Source organism: Aulostomus chinensis, chromosome 19 (assembly GCF_037954235.1).
Source record: "Aulostomus chinensis isolate RoL2024-O1b breed Wild chromosome 19, RoL_Achi_v1.0, whole genome shotgun sequence".
Classification (NCBI taxonomy): Eukaryota; Metazoa; Chordata; class Actinopteri; order Syngnathiformes; family Aulostomidae; genus Aulostomus; species Aulostomus chinensis.
The window spans coordinates 21,136,972-21,153,904 of NC_141338.1; the positions used below are offsets into that span (position 1 = coordinate 21,136,972).

Consider the following 16,933-nt stretch of genomic DNA (forward strand, 5'->3'; position numbering starts at 1 on the left):
CTTCATTTCATTTTCATCGATTTAAACACCCTCACTGCTGAACAACAGAAAAATAGCACCAGAGCAGCTAAACAGACATGCTCCTCCCCGTTGCTCTGTGCTGCATGCAGCAGCTCTCCAGATGAAAGGTGAGTGGGTAGCCTGCGCAACACCAAGCTAACATTAGCATGGCAGGGACAGTCAGCATTTACAACAATTTTTACAAATCAAAAAGTAGCCAGTTCTGCCATTCACTAGCCTTCCAAAACTTGCTTTACTGAAAAAAGCAGGTCCCTCCAAGGGGAGTTGACTCCTAATATTTAATGAGTGAATCCTTGGCCTGACCTGGCTCTCAGTTCATCAGGAGGACTGATGATATTGAAAGCAGGGCCTGGACTGGGTTGGACAGAGCCTGATAGCAGGAGTAAAGGGAGCCCATTCTCCTTTCATACTGTGAGGTGAAACAGTAACAGCATTATTTTTGGCTCCATGGTGTCAATGAGTGGGATTTCAGTGCAGGTCAGACATCTTTTTAAAACAAAAAGGTACCATAAACAAAGCTGTGTAAAATCATTCTTTGAGACTGTCCCACAGGAGGACATCAGTAACATGGTGGTTGAAGGCATCACTTTGATTCAAACTGGTACGTAAATTTGGATGTAGTTCTTCTAGATGAAATAAGTAACTGTCTCTTCATTCTCTTCATTTTGCGACGGCACAAGGCCATCCAGAGGCCGTGCACAGTTTGCAGCAGCTTGTGTTCTACTTTTCATTCATTATTGCAACAACTTTTTTTTGTGCGTGAGTAATAATTATTGAAGGCATAGGATTTTTTTGGCCTTGTGGAAACCCTATAGTGCCTCTGTAACTGTTGTTAAATTTCCAGGGATCCCCTTGTGCATTGTGTTGTGTGAATCATGGACCAACACTCTCTTCAGCTTCAGACCAGACTTTATTGCCTCTGCGTTCAGCATGAAAACGCACCGGTCAGTCACACAGGCACAGAAATGCAGAAAAGTTAGTAAAGGTTAGCTTAGCGAGGAGCTAAGGAAGCTAACCTAAACACTGACAGAATTGAACCAACTTGGCAAATTAAAGTGAGGGCAAAGGAGTCGCCACTTTGTTACATCGAGTGGGACACAACATTATGATACCCGTGTCACTGAATTATGTTATTTTGACTTCATGCAAACTACCAGATAGCAAACTGCTGTTAATTATGACACCAAGATTGATCAGAGGGGCATTTGTTTACACTGTTGAGGGTTTTCTTTTAGCTTTATGAAGACTTGGGTAATATCCAAACAATGAGAAGAGACCAATTTTGGAATGCAAAAAAAAAGAAAAAAAGATACCAACACAGTATAAAGACACAGAGAGTAATGACTGTTCTTATTTTCAGTGTCCAGTATTTGGATTCACAGCTTATCCAGCAGTCAAGAGATGAGACTTGGAGCCCTGCTGGGCAGCCCTCAGGGTGCTCCAGTCTCCTCACGACGCCACGTGCAGGCGGCCTCTGGCAACGTCCCTCTGACACTTGAGTGACTTCTGGGTAGAGGAAGAAGATACACATTGCTACAAAAACAGTAACTGGCTTCCAATCTTTTACCTTCAAAGCACCAAAGCCAAACTAAATGATCGTCGCTGCAACTTGTAATTCCAAAGTTTCCCCAATTCCTCCAAGGTAGATGAACAAAAAGAGAGGGCTTTCCTTCCAGAAATAATGAAACCATCAGCAAAGAGAACTGCTGCTCACTGGACATTTGCTCTTGTTAAGACCATTCAGTTCAGTACCTGTGGCTTTGTTGGCAGTAACATGAACTTGTTGTTACTAAAGCACAAAATTACGTGACGTAACAATGATATACACTATAAAACCAGTAAATGAGAAGGAATAATAGAATAAAGAAATAAGGCAGTAAATTTGGATAAAAAAATACAGAAACCCGTTTTTATTTCTGTCCTATGCATGCACCTGCACAAACACATTCTCTCAGTTGATTTTGTTTTCATTTAATTTTCAACACTTTAATGCTCAGGACAGTGAGTGATACAGAATGTAATGTTTCTGACAGCAATCCCAGATGAATGAAGTCCAATTCATCAAATAAACTCCTCCATGTTGACCCACACCCACTTCTCAATTAAACCCTGCCCCCTCTGAGTGCGGGTACAGACTGGGATCATTATGGTGGTGGTACAGACACACATACAGATACAGATGATGGTGTACTCACTCATCCACACCATCTGGAACCACCAACCATGCCAAGCCAATTCTACCCCATTAAGATGCTCCTTTTGAACTTCAGCAGATCCCCTAGACCATGTTTATAAGGTCTTAAACAGGAGTGCCTCCTAAAGTGCTGGTAAGTCTACATTCTCAGGGGGACGCCGTTGTTCTGCGATTCAGGTTCACAGTCGCCAGATACTTGGAGCAGTCCGAGATCTTCTTCACCTCATCTGCACCAAGGGTCTGACAACACATCGGGCATGCTTTCTCCGTCTTCAGCAAAAGGAGAAACTGGGAGTGAAGAGCTGGAAAGTCACAATGAGGACACACAGACCAGTCCTCTCTCAGCATATGCTGCCCTGTAGCAATGCAGTAGGGCAGGTTGCTCTTGCAGGAGGTGCACAAGAGTTCGTTCTGTGGGAGCAGGGAGCCACAGACAGGACATGGAGTCATGTCATCCACCACTTCTGACTTGTGTGGATGTCGTACAATATCCTCAATCTTCCTCCTGTATTTTTGCTGTATCTGCTTTCGGTTGTCTGGCCTCATTAGCGTGACAGCGTGGTTGAAGGCTGAGTTCCTCAGCCCAGCTCGCTGACATTCAATGACTGCAGATGTCAGAATGGGCACAACATGAGCAGGAAACATACGGATGTTTTCGCTAACGCGAGTGAGTAAATGTGCTGCTTTAAGGTGGTCTCCTCTTTTGATATGGATTTTGGCCAGGAGGTAGGAGTGCAGCAGCATCAGGTTGGTTGACATTTCAGTTGAAATGTCCGTCTTATGGTCCAGCAGCTCTCTGTACATTTTGAACAGCAAATCATGGGAAACACGGTAGTTCCCTGAACACAGCTGTTCCCTGGCAATGCTGTTGGCGACGTGAGCAGCCTCTGTGTGCCGCTGTAGTGCCATGTACAGACGGAACAGATGGACAGGATCCTTGGGTTTACTGTCAGTCTTGCCGGTCAGGTAGTCTATCAGCTGATCGGTCAGACAGATGTCCTTAGCCTGACATACCACCTCAATGGCCATGTCAACAGCCAAGCCGTCCTCAGTAGAGTCACACATCAAGAGGTTCTCCAGGGCTCCTCTGTACTGCTCACCCAGATGAAAGTAGTAGCCAGCCTGCAGGTGATTCTTCTCGGCCTCAAAGTATTGAGCAATATTTCCGTAATCGTCCTGGGTAGCTTCAGCACCGATGATTTCTGCGAAGACCTCCACTTGTCTGTGCTGCTGTGCCAGTTTGAAAGCTTCATCATTGCACTGACACAGAACCAGAATCCGGATTGCTGAATCATAGTTCTTCAGCAGGAGAAAAACTCTGGCAACCATCTTTGCTCCCTCTTTGCTCTTGGTCTGTCTGACAACGTGAACTGCAGCTTCGGGATTGTTCAGGTGGTCCAGCAGGATACGTGTCAAATTATCCCAGTCTTCAGTGCGTTTGTAGGCTTGCGCTGCCACCTTGTACTTGCCATTGGCTTCCATGGCCTTGGCGTATCGCTGGTGGGTCTTGAGAGAGGAGACATGTGGGAGCAGCTCTCCCACCTTTGCCCAGTCCTTGCATTGCATGTAGACCAATGCAGCCTGATCATAATCCTGGCCCATTTCATAGAGCTGAGCAGCTTGGGACAACTGTCTCACGCTCTCTAAAAGAGCTCCACATTCCTGCTTGAGGACTCTGCTCGGGTGTTGAATTGCCTTGGCGACTCCTCCTCTGATGTCACCCACCGTAATTAACATCCTGGCTACTCCGGCTTGGCAGGCCTCATTATGCTCTTGATTATTATGGGTCAGACCATTTTTGTAGTGAGCCAGAGCCTTCAGAAAGTCACCAGTTTGCTCCAAATGAGCAGCATATTCCTTGGAAATGTAGGGAATCTGGTCTTCTGCTAAGTCCTTGGCTAACTTCAGAGCCTTTTCCCAGTGTGACAGGTCTCTCCTCATTTCCAGGGCAGCAACTGGACAGCTGGAGGATAAGTAGTGGTCCTGGGCCAGGTTGTATTCACCCAGGAACATGGCCAAATGGCCGGCTAGTAATTTGTTCTCCTTTATACCCCTGATGGCCTCCAGTGAGCTGACCATGCTGACATTTTGGCTCAATTGGTAAACCTGAATGGCCAGCTCAACCTCCATGTGGATCAGACAGGCTTTGCCTAATTTTTTCAGGAGTCTTTCCTTGGTGTGGGTCCTGACCAGATCCAAGCCTTCATCAAGCCTGTTGAGCATCACTGCCCGTGTGAGTTGCTTGCTTAGCTTTGACGATGAGCTTCCTGCCTGCTTCAGATAGGAGTGTGTGCTGAGAGTCAGCTTGCTGGTCTGGCCACTCGCCAGCTGACAAGTCAGGACACCATTCTCCAACGACATGGGCTTCTTTGAAGGGTGGAGGCACTCACTCCCCACCAAGGACACCCACGATCCATAAATAGTGAGTTTATGCAGAGCGTACACGTAGACCTTTTCATGGTCATATGCTGCAAACACTCCTCTTTCAGGGTGCCAGCTGTCCCAAAGCGCACCAGTGATGGTGGGAGAGAAATCAGGAAGCTCTAAGCAGGAGTCGGATTCTGTTGAGGTGGAGAGCAGGTAGCCGCTCTTCTTTTCATCAGTGAAGACCAAGTGTTTCCCACGTTGAGCAGGGAAGACTTCCCTCACACCCACTGTGTGGGTGAAGCTGCTCACGGTCTTCCCATCCTTCAACGAAACGCATACCACATGACCTGAATCAGTGCCATAGTGGAAGAAGTCAGTGGTGAGGGCATGGCAAAGAATCCGACCCTGGCTTTTATCAGCTGGAAACGACTTCACCCCCTTTGTCTCTTCCTGGCGCAGCTGCACTTTTCCCTTTAACAGTACAGCTGTGTATTTTGAGTTCGTGCAACTGATGGACGTTGCCCCAAAGTCCTCGGTGTTCTTCAGTTTCTTAGCTGAATTTACTGGCTGAGTATTTCTCTCACTTGACTTTAAATTGCTTCGTCTCTTCATGGCTGTTGGACTGAACCGGAGGGCTTGATTATCAGCTGCAGTAAAAAAAATAATCTGTTGTAAACTGGTATGATTTCTTTCATATATTAGTGAGCGTGGTGTTCAGTGTTGAAGTAGTTTCACTGATCATTTCAGTGACATCACTGACATCGCAACTACATCACTATCTTTGGTCTACAGGGGCATTTCTGTCATTGTGATGTCACAGCCAATGTGTCTGTGGTCTCAGAGCCCCTAATGACAAAATCTGTGATGATCTGAGGATTTCATAGAGGATAACAGTTAAATCACATCAGTCTCTCATTTCAAAAGTACTCTTATCCCAGACTGTCATCTTCAAAGCTCTCTCATCTCTGACCCAACCCCCTAAAACGTGGCACTGCACATCATCAGGACACCAGCGATGCATGCAGTCACCCAGCCGGCCTGCTTTCACGGCTGCTCGGGAGCTACTGGGGGATTAGCAGCTACGCTAACCCAGGTTGTGGGTCGGCTCACTATGGGAGCCTGGGTAATGGCCATCAGTCTCCCATGGCCCTACCAGCAGTGTTCCTGCTTTCATTCACACGCCATTCTCACTGATGTTCCTGCTTGACGTGGACGGCCAGCTCCACATTGCTGCTAGTACCTTCTATGTTAAGAGACCCAGCTGTGCAATTTGTAACATGTATGATGTGAGTTTATACTACATAAGGTGACTGTCTGGGCTGTAGTTTCGGGGCTCTTAAGCTTGGTCATACGTATGTAAACCTATGCATGAGCTTGTTTAACTCATAAAAATACATTGTTTTAATAAAAGTGCAGTACATGCAATAATGTAATGCAGTTTTTGCTTGCACTGCAGTCTTTTACAATGGACAAAGAAACAGATGTGTCTTTTTTGACATCAGTCCTGGTCAGTCACGGTCCTCCTAGAGTCTCTGGTCCTATCAGCTCCTTCCCTGCCTTTGTGTTCCCCACCTGTTTCTTGTCACATCACCTCCCCAGTTGTGTAGCCTGTTTTTTCCCAGTGGTATTTTGAGTCTGTTGTGTTTTATTACTGCGTGAGCTTTTTTGTGTTTCTTTAGGTATTAAACATCTCTAATTCAATCAAGTCCTACCTGCTCTCCTTGTCTCTGCCATCACTTCCATAGACGACAATAGAAACCAATGCAAAACACACTAAAACCCTTCTGGAACATGATGGAGAAAACCCAGTGGAATCTCTGTGCATCCAACAGAGCACAATAAGATCCAAATGGACCAAACAATTTTGACGTGCTACTTTGTTCTGTTGAGCTGTGAATGTGATTTCAATCAAAAAATAAAACATGACATCCTCATAGAAATGTAATTCATTGATTAATAGACAAAGCGAAGCATTCATGCTGAGCTGAAAAATTTTGTTAAGAAGTCATCCATCCATCCATCCATTGTCTTCCGCTTATTCCTTCCTAGTAAGGGTCACGGGTGGTGGAGCCTATCCCAGCGTCTACGGGCGAGAGGCAGGGTTCACCCTGAACAGGTCGCCAGTCCATCGCAGGGCCAACATACAGAGACATACAACCATTCACACTCACATTCATACCTACGGTCAATTTAGAGTATCAATCAGCCTCGTCCCCTCTTGATGTCTTTGGGTGGTGGGAGGAGGCCGGAGTACCAGAGAGAACCCACGCAGGCAAGGGGAGAACATGCAGACTCCACACAGAAAGATCCCGTGATGGAGCCGGGACTCAAACCCGGAACCTTCTTGCTGTTAGGCCACAGTGCTGATCACTGCACCACCGTGCAGCCCACAACACAGACATTTACTTAGAAATGAGCTTCTATTTCTCTTCTTTACTTCTTACTTCAAACACAATATTTAAATTAAATGTACATTGATCTTTTTTAACCAAATACTTCTCACATGTTTCTCCTCAAATAAATTCTCAACAGGAGTGGCTACACAAAAAGCATCTCAAGGTTCTAGAGTGTCCCAGCCAGTCTCCAGACCTCAATCCAATAGAAACCCCGTGGAGGGAGTTGAAAGTCCGTGTTGCCCAGTGACCGACCAAAAACTTCCCAGCTCTTGACACTTACAGTCACACCTACATTCAATTTAGAGTCTGGATTAACCTCGTCCCCTCTTGATGTCTTTAGACTGTGGGAGGAAGCCGGAGTACCAGAGAGAACCCAGGTAGAATTTTTTTCACAATAAGAAAGAAATCATACCAGTTTACAACAGATTATTTGCATATGATGCAGAATGGGCCTCCTCCAGCATACCAGATGTTGTCCACCACTGAAACCTCAGCTCCTCTCCTGGATGAGGATGGACCTGAGCTCATCTGGGTAGATGAGGACACTGACGAGACCCCACAATTGGACGATCAGCTGTCAATTTATGCAGCTGAAAAAGTGAGCACTTAGTAGTGCTCAACAGGGGGAAATGTAGATAAATTTATCCATGCATATATTTGCTTAAACTGTAGATTAATCCATACATATATATTTGCTTAAACTGTAGTTAAATTGATACATAAATTTGCTTAAACTGGAGCGCAGGAAACACAAGGCAGTGAAGCACAGACCAGACTGTATCTGAGTGGACAGGTGAAAAGGTCACAACAGGGAATAGCAGGAGTGTAGCTCATGCTAGCATCACTTCCTCAAGCTAATTAGGTCAGAACAGAGTCCACAGAATTGCTACAGTAGCATGAAGTAGTGGGAGACAGACGTAGATAAGAGCAAGGTCATGAATCAGGGAAAGAGAGGTTTTTGTCTTCACAGCTGCAACAAGAAGTCTACAATGGCAACAGATGGTGCTGGCACGCGGGCAGACAGAATAATCTGCAAAATAACACGAAGATCAAAAATACACACTTGCACGCAGAAGCGATCACATAAGCACCTCCTTGTAACACATAAAACTGGAGAGAGAGTGAGATCGTTGCGGACTTCTTGCCCCAACGCCAGGGACGACGCATCTGCGTATGCTGACTCCAGGATAGGGAGACGATCTCCAGAGCTCTGTGTTCTTTCCTGTTAACCTCCTGGGACCTGGCGTCCACATATGTGGACACTTAATGCACCCCATGCAAGAGTTCGGGTCTAATTAATCTGAATAAATTCTTTTGAACTAACTAGAAGGTGTCCTCCCAAGATTTTGAACAGCGCAATATAGACTCTGTGGGTCCTTCTGATTGATTAATGATGACTTGTTGAAAAATTCCTACACTGACTATTTCTGCATATTTTACAATGGTGACTGCAACGCCTCCACCGAGTTTTTTTCTTCCCGAGCCGGGGGAGCCCGCCATCCCATTCAAGACATGGGAGATGATGTTTAACTACTACTACCTGGTCATCGATGTGGAGGGACAGAAATGGACCGAGGCAAGGCAAAGAGCTCTTCTACTTCACTGCCTGGGCACCGAGGGCCAACGGATTTTTTACACTTTGCCTGATACAGGAGCTACGTTAGCATCTGCACTGATGGCTCTGCATGATTACTTCAAAGGTAGTGGAACGACACACCTTCAGAAAGCGAGCTCAGCTACCGGATGAATCTGTAATACAATACGTTGCTGCATTACGACAGTTAGCTGCTACATGTGAATTCCCAAATGCTGATGACATGATTCGAGATCAACTTGTGAAACATTGTGCAAATCCACACATAAAGGAAAGATGGCTGCTAAAAACAAAGTTGGCACTGAAGGATGCTATTACCCTTGCTAGTCAAGTGGAGTCTGCTGAAGAACAAGCAAAGGCTATGGCTAGTCATCCTAGCTTACAAGTTCAGGCTGTCCAAGCTCAAAGCAGAGGGAAAAGCAGGCAGCCGCATAAGAAAAATGCAAGATCAGTTCACTCCACGAGCCACTCCACCTCCACTCCAACTACTTCCTGTGCATGTTTTCGCTGTGGATCTGATAAACATCTAGCAAATGCACCCGATTGCCCCGCAATTAAAGTCGTGTGCAAAGATGGCAAGAAAAAGGGACATTTTGCACGTGTGTGTAGGTCTGCACAGACGCATGAAGTACAGCAAGTGGAAGTTCCGGAATACACGCTGCTTTTACTGCAACAGTCTGATTCGCCAGCCAAGCTCCATTGTACCATGGACATTCGTACTGGAACTGCAAGAAAGACTGTGAAACTGACATCAGGCTGAGCATGATGGTGCACTGGATACAGTGTTGCAGCGCCAGAGGAAAGTAGGCCTGCGCCTGAATGAAAAGAAGTGTCAGTTCAGACAGCCCAGCCTGCGCTTCTTGGCAAGGCAAGGCCATTTTATTTGTAGAGCCCGTTTCCACCACCAGTTTGTCTCAAAGGGCTTCACATGGCATCATAACAACATCCTCTGCCCTCAGACCCTCACATCGACTGAGGAAGAACTCCATAGAAAACCCTTTGAACAGGGAAAAATCTGAGAAAACCTCAGGGTGAGCAACAGAGGAGGATCCCTCACCCAGGACGGACAGACGTGCAGTAGATGTTGTTACAGAGAAGAAAACAGTTTACAATACAAAATGTGGGAAACATGGAAATGTTAATAACAGTTGAAGAAGGAAGCTTCTGGAAGAGGAGGTAGGGAGAGCAAGCCAGCTTGATGGGGGACTGGATGGTAGACTGGTTCATGGAAGGGGAGGCAGGGAGAGCAAGCCAGCTTGATGGGGGACTGGATGGTAGACTGGTTCATGGAAGGGGAGGCAGGGAGAGCAAGCCAGCTTGATGGGGGACTGGATGGTAGACTGGTTCATGGAAGGGGAGGCAGGGAGAGCAAGCCAGCTTGATGGGGGACTGGATGGTAGACTGGTTCATGGAAGGGGAGGCAGGGAGAGCAAGCCAGCTTGATGGGGGACTGGATGGTAGACTGGTTCATGGAAGGGGAGCGCAGGCTGGTGTAATAGTAGGGAATAAAAGGGGGGTGGGGGTGGGGGGGGGGCGATTCAGGCAGCGGTTGGAGCTCTGGTGGATCTGTGGGACATTTAGTGACTGCAAAGGGGATCGAGCCGGACAAAGAACACGTCCAAGCAATCAAACAAGCACCTCCACCAAATGATGCAGCTGCCTTACGTTCATTCCTTGGGATGATTTCCTGGTACAGCAAATTCATACCCAATTATGCTCCTGTGGTGGAGCCACTGCGTGCTTGCGTGCGCACTGACACAGAGTTCAGCTGGACTGCTGAGGCTGGAAAGTGCTTCAGTGAGGTGAAACAACTGCTGGTTTAATGTGGTTTACATTCTAACACAACAAAAAATTGCCATTCTCTCTCTCTCTCTCTCTCTCTCTCTCTCTCCCTGGAGTTGGTTTGTTTGCAATATTTCATTTTATCATATTAATCAATAAAGGCTACATCATAAATCCATTGATTTTCTACTTCTTAACCTGTCACAGGAGGGGGGTGGAGCCTATCCCAGCAGCTACAGGTGAGAGGCGGGGTTCCCCCTGGACAGGTCACCAGTCCATCACAGGGCCAACACATAGAGACAGACAACCATTCACTCTCACAGTCACACCTACAGTCAATTTAGAGTATCAATCAGCCTCGTCCCCTCTTGATGTCTTTGGACTGTGGGAGGAATCTGGAGTACCAGAGAGAACCCACGCAGGAACAGGGAGAACATGGAGACTCACACAGAAAGATCCCGTGATGGAGCCGGGACTCAAACCCAGAACCTTCTTGCTGTGAGGAGACAGTGCTTACCACTGCATCACCGTGCCACCTACATTTCAAATGTATTACATAAATATAAAAACACATCATACATGAGAAACGTGGATCAACAGTGGACAGAGGTGTGTTATGGCAGGAGGTGCAAGCGCCCTCTTCCAAAAAATTGGGACCAGGGGTATGGGAGAGCCCGCGGGATGGACAGTGCAGCTCCTGTCTCTTTGTTCCCCTTCCCTAACCCTCTAATCTTACCTTGACTCAAGTTATGTCCATTTCAATAATTTTTACAGGCCACACCCTCTTCCCGACGTCACACTCAGGCGGGGATGGGACCATTGGAAAGCCAACCCCAGATAATACAGGTACAGATCTTGGAGTTCTCATCTTGAAAAAAACCAAGATAGAACTTCATTATGTACTCGCACCAAACGTACTCCGAATCAGAACGGACAGATCTTATTTTTTAAATAATAAGCAGCAGGAAAATCAAAGGGACGGGAACTTAAACTGTTTGACAAGCGTGACTTCCTGCTCGTCCATCAGAGTCCCCGCGGTTCATTCGGTCTCACACAAGATGGATGACAATCATTCATTTCCTAGCCCCGCCCTGTAAGCTCCTGTTGTGGAAGTCGACAGCGTCCGTTGGCGTTTTATTGGCTTTGCATCCTGGAAAGTCCTACTTAAGATTAATAATCCCAGTCGACCTTCCTCCTCGTTGTGATCAAATTGGCTTTAGTGAAAAGCATCACGGATTCGATATCTGATTCAACAGACTTTTTATTTAATGTACCAGTTTGGATTAAACTTCTGTACTAAATCTCCAGAAATCTACTAACTACAATGCCATAACCTACTTCTTTATTCAAGGATTTATATTCATACAAAATCTATCGGTACAGTTGAGTTGACTGCAGTTGAGTCAGAGATCAGGCAGCGAAGGAACTAGCCCCTCCAGAACCACTCCACTCAGTGAGAGAACCTTATTCAAGCTCTTTGACCTGAAACACGGACGTCGTGTGTTTTGATGATCAGAAAAACAACCAGGAAACAAATCTTACAAATCGTGGACTTAGAGAAGTAAAACAATGCCTCCTATTTTTCACATGCAGCCAAAGTGAGGTTATTGTGTTTCCTTAAGGTAATACTTCACATGTCTTTTACACCTTTCCAGTCATGAGAATGTGTCCTGAGCTCCCCGAGGCCTCCAGTGCAGCACTCTTTTTGGGTGAAGTATCACTAAAATACAAGCTACTTCATCTCTGTCATTAAAAAGAAACAAAGAAACACCAAGAATATTATGTGTGATTGGCAAATTCTTTAATTTTATAAGATGAGCTGATGTAAACAAAACAAAAAACTCCTACGGCTAAATGATGTCGATACGGATGCTGAACATCGGAGTGGGTGAGCTTCTTAAATCACAAAGACTGGCAGTTTGTGTCAAATATTTAAGAAAACCATCAAAGACGGACTGACAGGAAAACCCTGAACACACCGAAACGCCGCATTCGCATTTTGAAATCCAGACAAGCGCACAAAGATGGAGGTCCATGGACTGGATTTGGCCTTCAGACTGCAAGATGCTGAGGACAATGCAGCAGTCCTCAGTGCAAAAGTAGACCAGCAAAAGAAGATCATTGAGTGTTTTCGCAGACAAGTGGTCCGACTGACAAAGCAGCTGACGACTGAGAGGTCCAAGAGTCGGGTGCAGAGCGAGGCCTTCATGCAGCACCATGCTTTTGAGCTGGAGGTCTAGGAGCTGAAGGAACAACTTCAGCACGAGAGGGAGAAAACAGAGAAGGCCCTCAAAATGTGTGAAGCCATGACCAGGAACGTCAATGAGTATAAGAAGGAGCTGGTTTACCACAGGGATGTGAGTGAGGCTCTCATCCGAACGGATGAGACCAGGAAGAAGCAGAACCGTGCTCTTCAGCTGGGAGTCCAGCAGCTGAAGCAACAACTGCAGCACGGGAAGGAGAACATGGAGAAGACCCACAAAATGAGTGAAGCCCTGACCAGAAGCATCAGTGAGTTCGAGAAGGAGCTTGCTTTCCAAAGGAAGGTGAATGAAGATCTCATCAAGTTGGGTGAGACCGAGAAGATGCTGGAGATGCTGGCAAGGACGTCTGACTCTTTAACCCTCCAAATGAGAGAGCGCGCCGCTCAGAGGAGGAGCAACCAAAATAACAGGTCCTTCTCAAGGCTCATGTCCAAGTTCATGGAGCTGAAAGTGGCTTATCGTTCAAACTACGACAAGTTCACCGCTGCAATGCAGGAGGAGAGGGAGAAGAGTGCTGTCCTCCAACAGGAGCTGCAGCAGTGCTGGGCCGCCCACCAGGAGCTCCTCCAGGAGTTCCTCCAGGAGTTCACCAGGATGAGGGAGCTCGTACATGCGGCCGAGGCCATGAGGGCTGAATTGGAGGCCCTCAAACAAAGACAATAACTGACACGCATGGACTTGAAAAAAAAAAAAAGATCAATAATTATGCCCAACTTTGAAAAAAGGCTATTTACATTTTCACAGTGAAGTTTTGCCTTGAAGATTTTATCCCCACAAACACGAGGCAAAGGACGTATCCTGATAAACACCATGATGCGTCTGACAAGGTTGTCTCAGAGGAAAAAGTTGATTTCCCCTGCGGAGGAGTGGTGCCGTCTTTCATGAGGCCGGCTGGGGTCCCACTCCCTCACTCGCTCTCAGTACAAACCTTCACCTGAGGGGTCAGTGAAGGAACCTGGAGACAGCAACAAGGAAACAGAGAGCCGGTACATGAAGAAGAGCAGGAGATGAGAACATGAAGGAGACAGAAAAAGGATTGAGGGGCAGGAGTTCCAGTCCCTTTGCTGCATATGGAGTTTGTTTAAAGCTTGTGATCTTTGACACAGTAAATCAAGTGTTTCACTTTGAAAAGATGGACTGACTGTGAGAATCTCTGCTGATTCATAAAAATACAGATGAAAATGTGATCTATTTTGTTTGTGCATTTTGAAACGTGTCATCATTTCACACAACCCCCCCCCCCCCAGTGTTGAAGTTTGAAACCCAATGACAGACACACAGACATGTAGGCCCATTCATCATCCTGATGGCTCAGCTCTGCCTCCAGAAAGACTTCCTTTCTCTTGCTGTTTCTCTCACTTTAAAGAATGAAGATGCTGCTCGCTGTTCTGCTGCCTCACCCAGAAGTAGCCATAAATCTCCGTGCGTGTCGGTGGGGTGGGTGTGGGGCGCGCGGCTGTCTGCTGCGACCGTTTATCTCAGCAATAAAGACCAGCTGCTGCCACCCAGCATTAACATGAAAATCAAAAAGCAGCCTGCCAGCAGCGTTGAGGCTCTCACTGGTCAACTGGAGCGCTCCAAACACGGCTCAGACACTGTTTACACCTGAAAACATCATCGCGGGTGACACCGGTTCAGAGTTACGTACCACACACAACACAAAATCAACCTGCAAAGACCTGCCAGCTACTTTCTAATTGATTCAGCCACAGGTTGCAGACGCCATTTTGAATATCAGTCTTGTAGACCAGTTTATTTACATAATGAACAAATCACCATTTATCATGATAATATTCATTTGTTTATCAGACATTGTGAAACACTCTTCGGTGGTTGGCTCTGTTCTGTGTTTGACCAGGTACAGTCTATGAACGCTGAGGTCAGAGGAAAAAAAGTGACTGATAAAGTAGAAAATAGTCCTAGTGGAGCAGATTTTCCTCTGAGAGCTCTCGCTGCTCTCTGATCAGATGGACAAGCTGCCATGGAGAATGCTTGGTTTGAGCGCAGCAGAAACTCCTTCATCAACATCACCCCATCATGGAACTTTAATCGCGTGGAGAAATTCTGAAGCTGTGTGAGGACATCCAGATGATCTGGAGGGAAAGCCTGGCGTCTCGTCTTTGTCACTCCATAAAACGTGGTGTCAATCTGGGCGCTGCGCTGTATCAGTAACGGTGTGTTGTACCTACTCAGCAGAACGCACAGAGTTCGGTAGTTCGTTCCACCATTTGGGAACAACAGAAGTGAAGAGTCTGGCTAGAGATTTGGAGCAGCGCTGGCCTGGAAGCACCAGGCGTCTTTCGCATGCAGAGCGTAGTGGGCAAGAAGGAGAGTAGACCTGGATCAGGGATTCCAGGTAGGCTGGAGCCGTTCTTGTGATTGTTTTGTAAGCCAAGAGAAGATCATTGAATTTGATCCTGGCTGCCACTGGAAGCCAGTGAAGAGAAACCAGCAGCGGGGTGACATGTGCCCTTTTTGGCTGGTTGAAGACCAGACGTGCTGCTGCATTCTGGATCATCTACAGAGGCTTGAATGAGCCTGCAGGGAGGCCTGCCAGAAGAGAGTTGCAGTAGTCAATGCGAGAGATGACAAGAGCCTGAAATCACTTCCCTGTTCCATGAGTCTATAAATGGTTTATGTTGATTCACAGGCGCCGCATAAAGAATCTCAATTTTCAGCTGTGACGTGACACAGTAGAACCTATAAACATGTATTTTTACATTTCCTCAGGTCTCAAAGTGGGCCACTAGAAAACTGCTTGGGTGACAATCTGTTTAAATCCACTTGCTCGCCACAGCGAAGATCATGGAGGCCAATAATATAGTTCCTCTTTATGCAAGTGACCCACAGATCTGAACTTTAGTCCCACACAAACCCGAGTAGGTGCACAGAACGCATTTTGGATGTAACAACTCTAATTTGTTATTGGGCTCCTCCTCTACCTGCGTTGTGGGAGGCGTGTGACCTCACGTGTGATCATCCCCGCTAATTCCTTAATCGTTGACAAATTACCTTCCCAAACTACATGTCTATTTGCTTTAGTTGGCCTAAGTTTAAAGACAATCTGTCTCATAGCAACAGCCTTTATTTCTGTAAACTCTCCTCTCTAAGCTAGCAATGGCTTCCCCCTCTCGCTCTCCTCTCTCCTGCTCAGTGTGCCGCATGTTTAGCTACTCCTCAGCGTCCTTTAGTGATATGGATAAGTGCGTTAAATGTAGTTTGTTTGTAGCGTTGGAGGCGAGGCTTAACGAGGTTGAATTGGACCTGTGGCGGCTCCGTACCGATGAATCCAATCAATTAGCCGTTAGAGCTAGCCAGACCCCGTTAGCTGGTGCGGACCGTCTTAGCTTAGCCCCAACTAGCGCTCCCCCGGCTGCTTGGGAGCTGCCAGGGCGGCTGGGTGACTGTCCGAAGGAAGCATAGTCCTAAGCAGAATCCTGCTGTCAGCGACACTCCCCACTCGGCGACCCGAGAAATCTACTCTGGTAATTAGAAGTTCCATTCTCAGAAACGTGAAATTAGTGACACCGGCAACCATAGTCAAGTGCATTCCAGGGGCCAGGGCGGGCGACGTCGAGTCAAATTTAAAACTGCTGGCTAAAAGGAAACGCAAATACAATAAAATCATTATCCACGTCGGCGGTAATGACATCCGACTACGCCAGTCGGAGGTAACATTCACACTCTCATTCCCCGAGGCTCTGGCCCAGGAGGTGGAGTTGCTACCATTTTTGACAGAAGTCTAGGAATAAATCCCAAACCCAAAATAAGTTTCAATTCATCTGAAAGCCTGATTCTCAGTTTGTCTCATCCAACCTGGAAAACTCTACAGCCACTCTTATTTATCATTGTGTCCTGTCCTCCTGGTCCTGACTCTGAATTCTTATCTGAATTCTCAGAGTTTCTATCAGTTTAGTTCTAAATCAGATCAAGTCATGATTGTAGGTGACTTCAATGTTCATGAGGATGTTGATAACGACAGTCTGGTGCTGCATTTCTCTCTCTTCTAGACTCAGTTGGTTTCCATCAGTCTGTCCATGAACCGACTCACCGCCACAACCACACCCTCCACCTCCTCCTAACATGTGGAACTGAAGCTGAACATCTAGTTGTATTTCCACAGAACGCTTTTATCAGACCATCAGTTCATCACTTTTGAATTTGCACTAATCAACTACACTCCACTCAGGAAAACGGTGGTTTCCAGATGTTTGTCTGATCAGGCCACAGCTGGATTTAAGGAAGCAATTCCATTGGTGCTAAATTCAGTGTCATGTCCCACTGTTACAGAGGAAAATGTTGTCAACCTTAGTCC

At 46.6% G+C, this 16,933-nt stretch overlaps 1 pseudogene; it reads right to left on the bottom strand.

Moving 5' to 3' along the window:
- Nucleotides 1-286: 286 nt before the first annotated feature.
- Nucleotides 287-5,227, bottom strand: LOC147244355 (WD repeat-containing protein 19 pseudogene; annotated as a pseudogene).
- Between the last annotated feature and the right edge of the window lie 11,706 nt (nucleotides 5,228-16,933).